The sequence below is a fragment of the Tachypleus tridentatus genome, chromosome 10 (assembly GCF_004210375.1).
Source record: "Tachypleus tridentatus isolate NWPU-2018 chromosome 10, ASM421037v1, whole genome shotgun sequence".
Classification (NCBI taxonomy): Eukaryota; Metazoa; Arthropoda; class Merostomata; order Xiphosura; family Limulidae; genus Tachypleus; species Tachypleus tridentatus.
The window spans coordinates 58,733,803-58,745,990 of record NC_134834.1 but is presented as its reverse complement, the minus strand read 5'-3'; positions in this window follow the sequence as shown (position 1 = coordinate 58,745,990).

The following is a 12,188-nucleotide window of genomic DNA, read 5'->3' as shown; positions in this document are numbered from 1 at the left end:
ATCGAGAGTTTGAAGTTTATTTCCGGGACACACTGTTAGATGCGTTCCTTTTCGGCTAACTTTCAAGATACTTATCACAAGTTGAGGAAAAGAAAATTATGTGAATGTTTCACAATATGTTAATGAACACGGTCCCTCTTTGGAAGATACTTACGAAAAGGCTTTCTTATTAATATTTACATTATGAGTAATATGATTCCAGAAATATTTGCTTCTCTTACCTGCAATTCAATGCAGTAAGTTATCATTTACTATATTATATTTATCTGGTAAAGCTTTATGTCCAGATGTAAAAATTCGTTTTTCATTTTCGTTATTTTAATTTGAAAACAACTTCTTATTCTCTATTTTGAAATATTAATTTTCTTATATCCTATTTTCGCCATAATCCTCGTCGGTATTAATAAATCCTTATGTCAATGTTGCAAGTCTTATAAAAGCGGAAATACAAGAATTTTTTTAATATGTTTAAGGTCTGCTGATATCTGCGTTCACATAACTAGCTGCAGAAATCGAAAGGCAGTAGGAGGTTGGACGTTCAAGCACTCAATTCTTAGCTTCTTTCGATTCTCCGTGGCTGCTATGTGGTTCGACATCTACTTTTGGTCATATCTAGTGGGTGACACCTCTCCAACCCCTTTGAGAGATACTATCACAGACACATTCCATTATGATTTAATGGTAATAAAAGAAACAGCTAGTCGTTCATATTTTATTGATTTTACGTGTCGTAATAAGCGTCTTGATTTTGACTTCTCTTAATGTAATTAGTTTTAAATGAGGGTGATTTGCCTACCAATTTATATCTGATGGAATATAAAGTCCTAAAATTATTAATTGATTTTTATATACATACAGTACTTAAATTATTGAATTTATGCCCTTTTCTAAATATTGGGTAATCCCATTAGTAATGTCCGAAAATTTAATACAAAAAGTGCATCATCATTTCTGTCTTTGTAGAAGGCTTTAATGACTAAAATATGTAGTAGGACATGTATAAAAATGTTCAGACAAATAAAAGAAACTGAGCCAACTCCACTTTTTCAGATCATTAATCAAATAAACCCATATGAAGATGGATGTGTCTGAGGAGCATATTAGGCATGTAACGCTTTATGAGTTTAAAAAAGGTAAAGTGCAGCAGAAACTACACGAAACATTCAAGGTGTTTACGGTGCGGAGTCTCTCAATGAAAGAAAATGTCGAAGGCGGTTTCAGAAGTTCAGACTACAGCTTAAGTAATGTGCCTCGTTCAGGTGGTTCTGTTGAGCTTAATGATGATTTGCTGCTGACTTTACTTGAAGATTGTGCTTTACAGTTGAAAAACTAGCATAGAAGCTTAATTCAACACATTTAACAGTTCACCATCATCTGCAACAGCTTGGAAAGATGTCAAACTTTGGAAGATGGGTCCCCAAAGATTTTACAGAAGCCATCCTCAGAGCAACTTTTCTGCACTCTCGTGAACGTTAACTTACATTTATTGGACAGGTTAGCGACTGGAGATGAAAAATAGATATTTTATAAAAATGTTAAGCGCCGCAGACAATGACTCAGTGGAGGTAAACTGGCTAAAGCACAGCGCAAAATAGATCTCCACCCTAGGATAGTCTTGTTAAGTATTTGCTGGGATATTTTTGGTGTGATCCACTTTGAGTTATTGCCATTCAATGCAACGATTACATCAGACTTCTATTGTCAACAGTTAGAGCGCTTGAATGTTGCACTGAAAGTAAAGAGACCTACTTTGATCAATCATAAAGGTGTTATGTTACATCAGGATAATGCACGGCCCCATACAGCAAGGATCACATGTGCCAGACTAGGAAAAACTTCCACAACCTGTTTTCCGAAGTTTGCAGATCTATATTGATTGGAAAGATCTTGGAACACATGGAGATATCAAAACTACTCTCTCTAATTTCTTTTCCTCCAAACCCCAAGAATTTTGTAGAAGTCGCATTCTGAAGCTTGCTAATCTTTGGCAGCAAGTAATTAATAATAATGTAACATTCATTATTAATTAAATAACAGCAAAAACGTTTAAATATTTTCACTGTTTATGAACCTGAAACTGGACATTACTTAATAGATGATCTGATATATAGTTGTTTACCAATGTACTTAAAAATTATCATTTTTAGTCACCTATAAATTACTTTCTCTCTCTAAAGAGAACAGACAATTCACTGTGAATTAATGAGGTTGTATTATAAACGTGATTGAATAAAATGTGATAAACATATTTAAACCTTGTTCTAAGCCAAGAATAAAAACGACGGTTTCCTCGTATAAAACGAATTGCTTTTGTGTTGTTGTTATTTCTGTTTACGTTATTTAAGGGGTATTTGCACGTAATCTTCCCAAGTTTCGTATTGATGGATACCAGTAAAACTGTAGCTTGTTAACAGCACCCACGTCCAACTCTAGGGCTAATTTTAGTTGTCTAAGTAGTAGGAATGCATTGTGACTATCTAAGCATACCTACTAGAAATATTGTTTCATTTACAATAGCTTAAATTAAATATTGACATCTGAAAACCTACTCTCTGCTGTTCATATAACACCACATAATATAGATATACTACATTCAAAAACAGGAAGGAAGAAATTTCAGAAAAAATAAATTAATCATCTAGTTCAAATATATATATCAATAAACACAAATTAGGTGTGTTAGAAGAAGAGATGTATGCTATTTCACACCAAACATATGGTTGATTGGCATTTAGAAGTTCACGTCTCATTTGTACTCAACAAACAACGTTAGATAAGTATGCCCAGTAGAAAAGGAATTTATATACTAATTTGCTGGTATAAAACGTAGAAATGTTATGATACTAAGATCAAAGTTTATTTAGATGAAAAGGACGTATTCTTTTGTCAGCTAACTATCTGTATATTTAATATTTAAAATTTCAATCTTCGAACAAGCTGTTAACCATGTTTCGTGTTTTCAGCTGTTTGTAACAGTATTGTTATTGCTGCTATTCGACTACTTGTAACTAAACTTTCTGTGAAGTCAAAAAGATAATTTTCTTATATATAACTATAGTCACAGAAGTGATTTTTTAGCGTATTTAAATTTTTGCGAAGTAATTATTTAATCCTAGTAAAGACATTTTAGAAAATGTTGGAAACGGTTAATTTTAAAAATGTGAGTAAATACGAAATTACTTGTCAGCAGTTGAGGAAAAAATTTAAATCATTCATGATGTTGTAATGACGAAATTAACTTTGAAATATATTTCGGAAGTTACCTTTCTTCTTTTATTAGCTTATCACGCAACGCTAAGATGGCTCGTAACAGGGATCACAAAACCGTAATAGAAAGTTCGGGCAAAAAGCACCTTATACATCAAAGATTTAGTTCAAACAATGCTTTCAAACTTCTACTACTGACTGCTAAGGGTATATATTTTATTGTGAGTCTAACACAACAAGTTCTGGTATATTGCATCAAACCATTTTGTAGAATATTATTTAAGGTAGTATTATGGTCCCTTCAATATTGGAAAGTTAATTTGAATTTCTGCAGTTTACATAAGGTAAAATAAATTATAATCCTCGTGCAAAAGGAAGGTATTATTCATTATTGCTATAATTTTTTTAAGATTGTTGTTGTTCCTTTAAAAAGCTTAAGTACAGGGTGAAAAAAGAATTTCCAGCCAATGAAAAATAAACCTTAGATTACTGTAACACGTTGCCAGCTATTTCAAGTATCGGTGATCTGGAATGGTTATTCCGCGTGACACCCGCGTGTAGAACTTGTTCGCTAAAGTGGTTATAATCGTGAACAAAAACACTGAATTTTTTCTGATAATATAACTTGTTAACACGCAGTTTGTAATACTTTATGAATAAATATAAATATACGTCATTCATTTTCATTAGAAATATAAAAAAAGCAATGAGCATAAGAGATGGTGCTCTATTTCACAATAAAAAATGATAGAATGTGTAATACGTCCGTTTGAATCTGCACCCACAACTTTTCACCTCATATGGAAGGATCATTCTCTTAAATCAGAGAGACTTTTTATTACGTTAACATTAAACAAACATAACATGAGATATTTTTATTTCGTACCATTGATTCAAGTATTCACGATAAGATCAATCAGAGCATGGTAAGTAATGAGTTAAGTAGTTCTTTCTATGTTCACTATCTCTGACAACAATATACTATATGTACGAATAACAACAAAATGTATTTGGGTGGAAGAGTTTCTATTTAACCGCTTTATATCCTGATATCCAGAAATTAGGCTATAACGATATTACAAAATACTTTTAGTACTATAAATATTTTTGAAGAAGAAAACGCTACCCAGTTTAAGCGGCATCGCGAAACAAATGCCGATCTTTCGCATTAAAGTTTGTTTGTTTTGAATTTCGCGAAAAAGCTACTTGAGGGCTATCTGCGCTAGCCGTCCCTAATTTAGCAGTGTAAGACTAGAGGTAAGGCAGCTAGTCATCGCCACCCACGGCCAGCTCTTGGGCTACTCTTTTTACCAACGAATAGATTTCGCATTAAAGAACATGGCTTGCTAAACACTATACGACGTCGAAGCTTTAATAGTTTGAAATGATCAGCTTCAATAGTTATCAAAATATATGCGGCGCTCAAGTTGAAATTATTTGTATTAGTAGTTATGTTTTGAAAGGTAATATTTATGTCAATACTAGTTGGTTATTGTATTTATCAACTGCGTGGAGGGGGTGAGCGTTAGAAAAGTGGAAACCACGTAGAGTACTTTTACCACAATTTTATCTTCAGTAACTACCATTAAGATCACAATTCTTTGAGATATAAGTAATGATTATTTTTGTTATTCATCAATCTTGTGACTGATGTTATTAAAAAGAAGGTTAGGGTCCGCCTACTCATAAATGATTGACAGTCAATTTTATAACGCACCCCATATTTCGATACGTAGCATGCTTGTTTTTTGTTTGCTGTTTTAGAATTTCCCACAGAGCTACTCGAGGGCTATCTGTGTTAGCCGTCCCTAATTTAGCAGTGTAAGACTAGAGGGAAGGCAGCTAGTCATCACCACCTACCGCCAACTCTTGGGCTACTCTTTTACCAACGAATAGCGGGATTGACAGTCACTTATAACGTCCCCACGGCTGAAAGGACGGGCGTGTTTGACGCGACCGGGATGCGAACCCGCGACCCTCAGATTACAGGTCGCACGGCTTAACACGCTTGGCCCTGCCGGGGCTAGGTTATCATGAAAGGGAATAAGAGCCATGTACATAAACCCATAACGTTTTCGCTCCGACTACTTCACTTGCGTTTCTTACTTTTCTGGCTGATTAGTTTGGGAAAATTGAGTGATGTGAAGCACATTCTCTTTCTTAATGATGGACTTTACCGTACTCAAATCAGCGACCTTCAAAATTTTTTCTAATCTGTTATGTAATCTCTGATTGTTTGGAAAAGCGCTTGGTCTTCGTTGCTAGTTTATCGTATCACTTTCTCAAAATAATATTTTTGAATATATTATTATTTGTTAAATGCAGGATATTTAACTGAGAAGGTATGATGACATGTATGCACCGGTCAGTTGATGGAAAAATATCTCTAGAAATATAGTAATAAAGAAAAATCGTTTTTTCGAAATAAATACAATGAAGTACTTCACCGTTACTGATTAATTATGAGCCGTCTTTTTCCAACACAGTATTGTATCTTTTAATTTCAGAAAGGTTGCAGTCACTGCTCATTATATCTCTTTCGATATGAAAACGCACACTGTTCATTTGTAAATATTGGTGTCTCATAGATCCTTTTGTTAGGAAATATAATGTGTTCGTCCGGGATTCGAAGCCGGGACCTTTTACACCGAAAGCGAGAATGATACCACTAGACCAATGAGCCTTACGTTCTAATCATTTCTGCTGAAGTATGACAGAAAAGTATTTTTTAAGCGAATCAGGATTAAATAAATTAGAACATATTCCCTCGAAATACTTTTAGATTTCCACAACACTGGCTATAAAAGTTATGTAGGGCTGTCTATTATAGTTCAATAAAGGAACCAAATGAGAAAAGGGAGGATTGCTTGTTTTTTTATTTCCCGCAAAGCTACTCGTGGGCTATCTCCGCTAGCCGTCCTTAATTTAACAGTGTAAGACTAGAGGGAAGGCAGCTAGTCATCACCACCCACCGCCAACTCTTGGGTTACTATTTTACCAATGAATAGTAGGATTGACCGTAACATTATAACTCCCCTACGGCTGAAAGGGAAAGCATGTTTGGCATGACTGGGATGCAAACCCGCGACCCTCAGATTACGAGTCGCACGTCTTAACATGCTTGGCCATGCCGGGCCTACGTAGCATGCTCAAGCTTTATTGAAGTTTGATCAAACTTTGAGTTATGTTTAAATCATACGGGTTCTTCATATTACAAGAAATGTAGTGTTATCTTTACAAACTAATTGATGATGATAGCTACCTACTGTAATTCATCCAAAAGTTCGAGAATTCATGGCATCTAGAGAAGATTGTAGTTAAGAACTGGACGTGTATTAATAATTTTTTTCGTTTAGCTATGATCACTGAGTTAGTGATATTATATATGTTTAACGTTAATCAAAACAATTTCTTGTTCTCTTTCCAAAATAAGTAGCAGCAAAATAGCTTTTGTCGGGCGCATCTTCGATGTTTCGAATCACCTAATAACTCTTTTAGTGTATTTCATCGATAAAAAATCAATATATAATATGCTCATAATTCTTTACGGAAAGTACTTTAATAAATATAAGGATTAATAAAATTTCTTTTAATTCTAATAAAAATTATTCAAAATGAAACGAAATATTTATATTTTTGCATACCGAGTAACATACAAAGCAAATAGGTGAACTTAGGGTTTATATTTTTTTACAGTCTTTACATGAATCAATTTTTCAGTTAAAATTTATATAGCTTTTCTGGAAAAAAAAACATTTAAATTATGACGAAAAATTTTAGGAAGCATCAATTTGTTCATATTGGAAATAGTTTTATTTGGTTTAGCTTTTATGTTTATGCACTACGACTTACCGTTAAAAGTGCAGAAGTACTTTTGAGTTGGTAATTGTTGACGACACCTAATTGAAACTGTAGTTGTGTATTATCGTTAAATACTATAATCTCGAAAACTGTTCATTCAGTCTTAGAATTTTATTACGCTTGATAAAATATAAAGAATCTTCAACCTTCATGAAAAGAAGGCACATTAATAACACAAAAAACCTCATGACGATCATATTTTGTATTTAGCTGAAACACTTCAATAAGTTGCATCTTACGTTTATACTGATAAAAGTCCTCACAGTGGCATTGAAAACGAAAACCAAAAAGAATCAGTGACATTAAGTGTTTCATTTCGAACATTAAAGAGAACTTAGAAGGTTTCAAGTATCAGTTATCGATGTTAACACCGATCTTAACGAAACACTCGTTTTCCAACAGGTAGTAATTACTTTGACTCTCGAAGACCGAGCAAGCAATTTGGTGTGAAAAAAATAACGTTTCGTAAATATGATTGTAGAAAATGCATGGAAGTATTTAATTATTTTTTAAGCAAAATAAACGAAATGAGGTATTTCTTGTGTTAAATAATTCGATGTTTGTTTTGTTATTATTCGAGATGTTTTGGAAAAAAAAATTCAATAGCTTCCTAAAAATAAGCTTTCTAAATTCTGAATTAAGAGATCAGTAGAAAGATAGCAAGTCAACAGCTCCTAACTACAGTTCTGGTACTATTCTTAGGTGACGGATTAGATCAAGAAAAAACATCTAGAAATATAGTAAGAAAATTATATTTTGAAATAAATACAACAAACCTTTAAATATTTATTTGTTAACGATGAACAATATCATTCAACCTCATTTATTGCATCTCTTAATTAAATAAAAGGAAGCAGGAAAGTTTCATTCGACATAACACTCTGTTCATTATGGCTGTTTTGATGTGATTGGCATCTCGTACATCGTATTTGATTAATAAAACATAAGGTTTTCGAGCTTTGGAACCCGCGATCTCTTACACCCCAAGCGAGAATTATACCACTAGACCAACAAACAGTACTCTTCTTTCTTTCTTAAGAAATATGAAGAAATAACATTTTTGTTGTTTGTATACGAAAGTGTTTAATGCCGTTCACGATTAAATAAATTAGAACACGATCAGTACCTGAAAGAAAAAAATAAATTAGAACTTTCTAAGTTGGCTGTATCTTGACAGACTCCGGAATGCATTGAAACATACAGGTTTCTGGAAGGTTTTATATTTTATTGTGAGTCTAACACAACACGTTCCGGAAAACTGCATCAAAACATTTTGTATAACACTAAATAAGGTAGTATTATGGTCCCTTCAATATTGGAAAGTTAATTTGTTTTTCTGCAGTTTACGTTAGGTAAAAGAAATTATAATCCTCGTGCAAAAGGAAGGTATTATTCATTATTGCTATAATTTTTTAAGATTGTTGTTGTTCCTTTAAAAAGCTTAAGTACAGGGTGAAAAAAGAATTTCCAGCCAATGAAAAATAAACCTTAGATTACTGTAACACGTTGCCAGCTATTTCAAGTATCGGTGATCTGGAATGGTTATTCCGCGTGACACCCGCGTGTAGAACTTGTTCGCTAAAGTGGTTATAATCGTTTTTTCTGATAATATACCTTGTTAACACGCAGTTTGTAATACTTTATGAATAGATATAAATATACGTCATTCATTTTCATTAGAAATATAAAAAAAGCAATGAGCATAAGAGATGGTGCTCTATTTCACAATAAAAAATGATAGAATGTGTAATACGTCCGTTTGAATCTGCACCCACAACTTTTCACCTCATATGGAAGGATCATTCTCTTAAATCAGAGAGACTTTTTTATTACGTTAACATTAAACAAACATAACATGAAATATTTTTATTTCGTACCATTGATTCAAGTATTCACGATAAGATCAATCAGAGCATGGTAAGGAATGAGTTAAGTAGTTCTTTCTATGTTGACTATCTCTGACAACAATATACTATATGTACAAATAACAACAAAATGTATCTCGGTGGAAGAGTTTCTATTTAACCGCTTTATATCCTGATATCCAGAAATTAGGCTATAACGATATTACAAAATACTTTTAGTACTATAAATATTTTTGAAGAAGAAAACGCTACCCAGTTTAAGCGGCATCGCGAAACAAATGCCGATCTTTCGCATTAAAGTTTGTTTGTTTTGAATTTCGCGAAAAAGCTACTTAAGGGCTATCTGCGCTGAAGATTCTAGAATTCTTGTTTCTAGAATTTTTTTAAGATTGTTGTTGTTCCTTTAAAAAGCTTAAGTATAGGGTGAAAAAAGAATTTCCATTCAATGAAAAATAAACTTTAGATTTCTGTAATACGTTGCCTGCTCTGTCTAACTGGGGTGATCGGGAACCATTTGAAATGAAAGATTAGTCGAAAGTGTTACGTACTATAATTTATTTTGGACGGGTGTACGTATTATTATGTTATCTACTGTGCGCATTACTATTTCATATAATCGCAAATTTGAATTTAATTTCAAAAGTTAATTAAATATTAACATATATTGAGTTTATGATATTTGCCAACACAATTGATCCATACAAATATATATTATTATATAAAAATATGAGTTTGATATTACAATATGATTTGTAATAACGGATATTACATATAGCTAATATGTATGATTAAGCATATATGATTTATTTACAATAGTTTTAGAAACTTATAAACAATACTGAGTATTATATCTGGTCTGGAATAGAATATTTTATCAACGTTCACAGAGAAAAAAAGTGGCTCTTTGTTCATACACCTGTACAGTTCTTTTTACGGATGACGAACGTTGAAGCACACTTTAGTTTCACCGGCGACAGTATCTGATGTCCTCGTAGAAATATTAACGTTCGAAGTTAATTGACTGAAGTTGAACGGTTTGTAACGTTCGAAGTCAACAAAGGTTCCTGGTACAGTTCTGTAGTTTTCTCATTAACAGGCGTTAATCACAATTATAACTTCCGAAATCTATAGCACATTGATAGTAGTTGACACAGAATAATTTTCTTTTGTCTTTCTCTAAGGTGCTTTTGTTTGTTTGAAGTTATGGAAAACTATACAATTTACTATCTGTTTTCTGCCCACTATGGATATCGAAATCCGGTTTTTAGTGTTGTGGACCGCTTAGATACAATTGTGTCACTGGTAGAATTTGTCTATTCGTAAATAAATTAGCTACTCTAATACACGTACGTTCCTCTATCGTATTTTTTAACACGTACAAGAAATATTATTCTAAGAATTGCATATATCAGTTGCTTATCAAATTTTAAATTCATTCCCGGGACATACTGATAAACATATTCCACTCTTTCCTTTGAGAGCGCACTGTAAAAACGTTGTGGAAGCGTTGTTATTCGATTAAATATAATTGTATAGTGAGTAGGTACACTTTACTGTTTTGTTTCCCTTATTATTGGCAGCATATATATACACTAGAATAACTGACGTGAGTTAACGTATGGGTCAATTTAAGTTTGATTTATTTTATAAACCATTAATGTATACTTATATCTTTACATCTGTATTCAACGAAAAGGTATTTCACAAGCAAGGGTCAATATTGTAAAATATTATTCACTTCCAAGACAGATGTTATCAGTTGAGGAACAAAAACTAAATAAATGTTTCACAATATTGTAAGGAATGATTTTCCGTCTTCAATGTACATCGGAAATCAATTTACTTTTTTAATCATTTAGCTATATATATATATCATAAGTAATACGTTTATATTAATGCTTTTCTTCTCCAAACTGCTATTTTATCAATCAAATTTTCGTTCATTAATATGCACATGTTAAGGCTTTATGTTTAGATATCTAAAATTGAGTTTTCATTAACTTTAGTTGAAAAAAACTGGTTATTCTTTGTGATCAAATATTTTAACTCCTATTTCATCATAATTTTTCTTCAGTGCCTTACAAAAGTATACACGCCTACCTTTAAGATCACGTTTGGAGAGATACAAGTAACGTAATTAGTTGTTTTGTTAATGGACTTGTTTTTATTTAAATATTTGATGGTGAAACTCAACAATGTTATGTTTGAAGGAAGTTAAATGACAGCAAAATCTGTAATGTAAGAAATATCAATTGAAAATTCCTGATTGCAAAAACATCCAGCTGTATGAGTCAATTCTTGATGAAAGGACCTTTCTCAACACTCATTGCTGTTTCTTGCTGGATCGGCGTCACGCTCTTTGAAAAATAAGATAATGCGACATTTGTCCATTCTCCCAGGAGAAATCGTTACAATTCGGATAGTTTGTTAGGTGTCGTACATGAACTGTAATATTGAAGTATTGCCATAAAATTTGTAATTGGTTCAACTCAAAACTTTACCTGATATTTTAAGAACATCCATTTTATTCTTTTGAAATCAATCCAAAGTGATTCTGGCTTTATGCTTTGGATCATTTTCATGTTGAAATGTGAATTGTCGACACAGTAAGCTTTTACTCTAAGACCCATATGCACTTTTCACAATATTTTTCCACTCAATCCAGACAATCCCTTCCTCCAGTCCCTGGTGATGACAATTATCCGTGTAACATAAGATTTCCAAATTGACTTCTAATTTTCTATTAATTTCAGGCTTTGTTTTACTTTTGGAAAGATACATTATATGCATCGTTAGTTTCTAGCAAGAATAAGTAAGATACGTTTGGAGCACATCATTTTACTTTGAAGTAAAGTTACACCAAAAAAGTGTGAGTTCATAAAATAATCTCTTGTACACGAACCGAAATAGGGTAGCTGTGGAAAAAGTGGTTAAATATTATGTAGTTGAGAATATTCAATTTTGTTTTAAAATTAAACTCACATACTTAGTTTCAACTTTCATAGTTTTCAGCAGGTTGAGTAGATTTTAAATATAAATCGTCATTTGAAAGTTTTATGATTCCAAACTCAGACTTAAAAAAAAAGAAACTTTGGAGGAGGAGAATACTCTTGTAAGGCACATTAACTATTAGGATTATACCTGATATATATTGAGCTTGTAATGCGTAATGCTTATTGAAAAATTTGAAGGTTAGAAATCTTAAACGATGAGAAATATATGAGGATTCATATCTAATATAAGGATCTATTTATA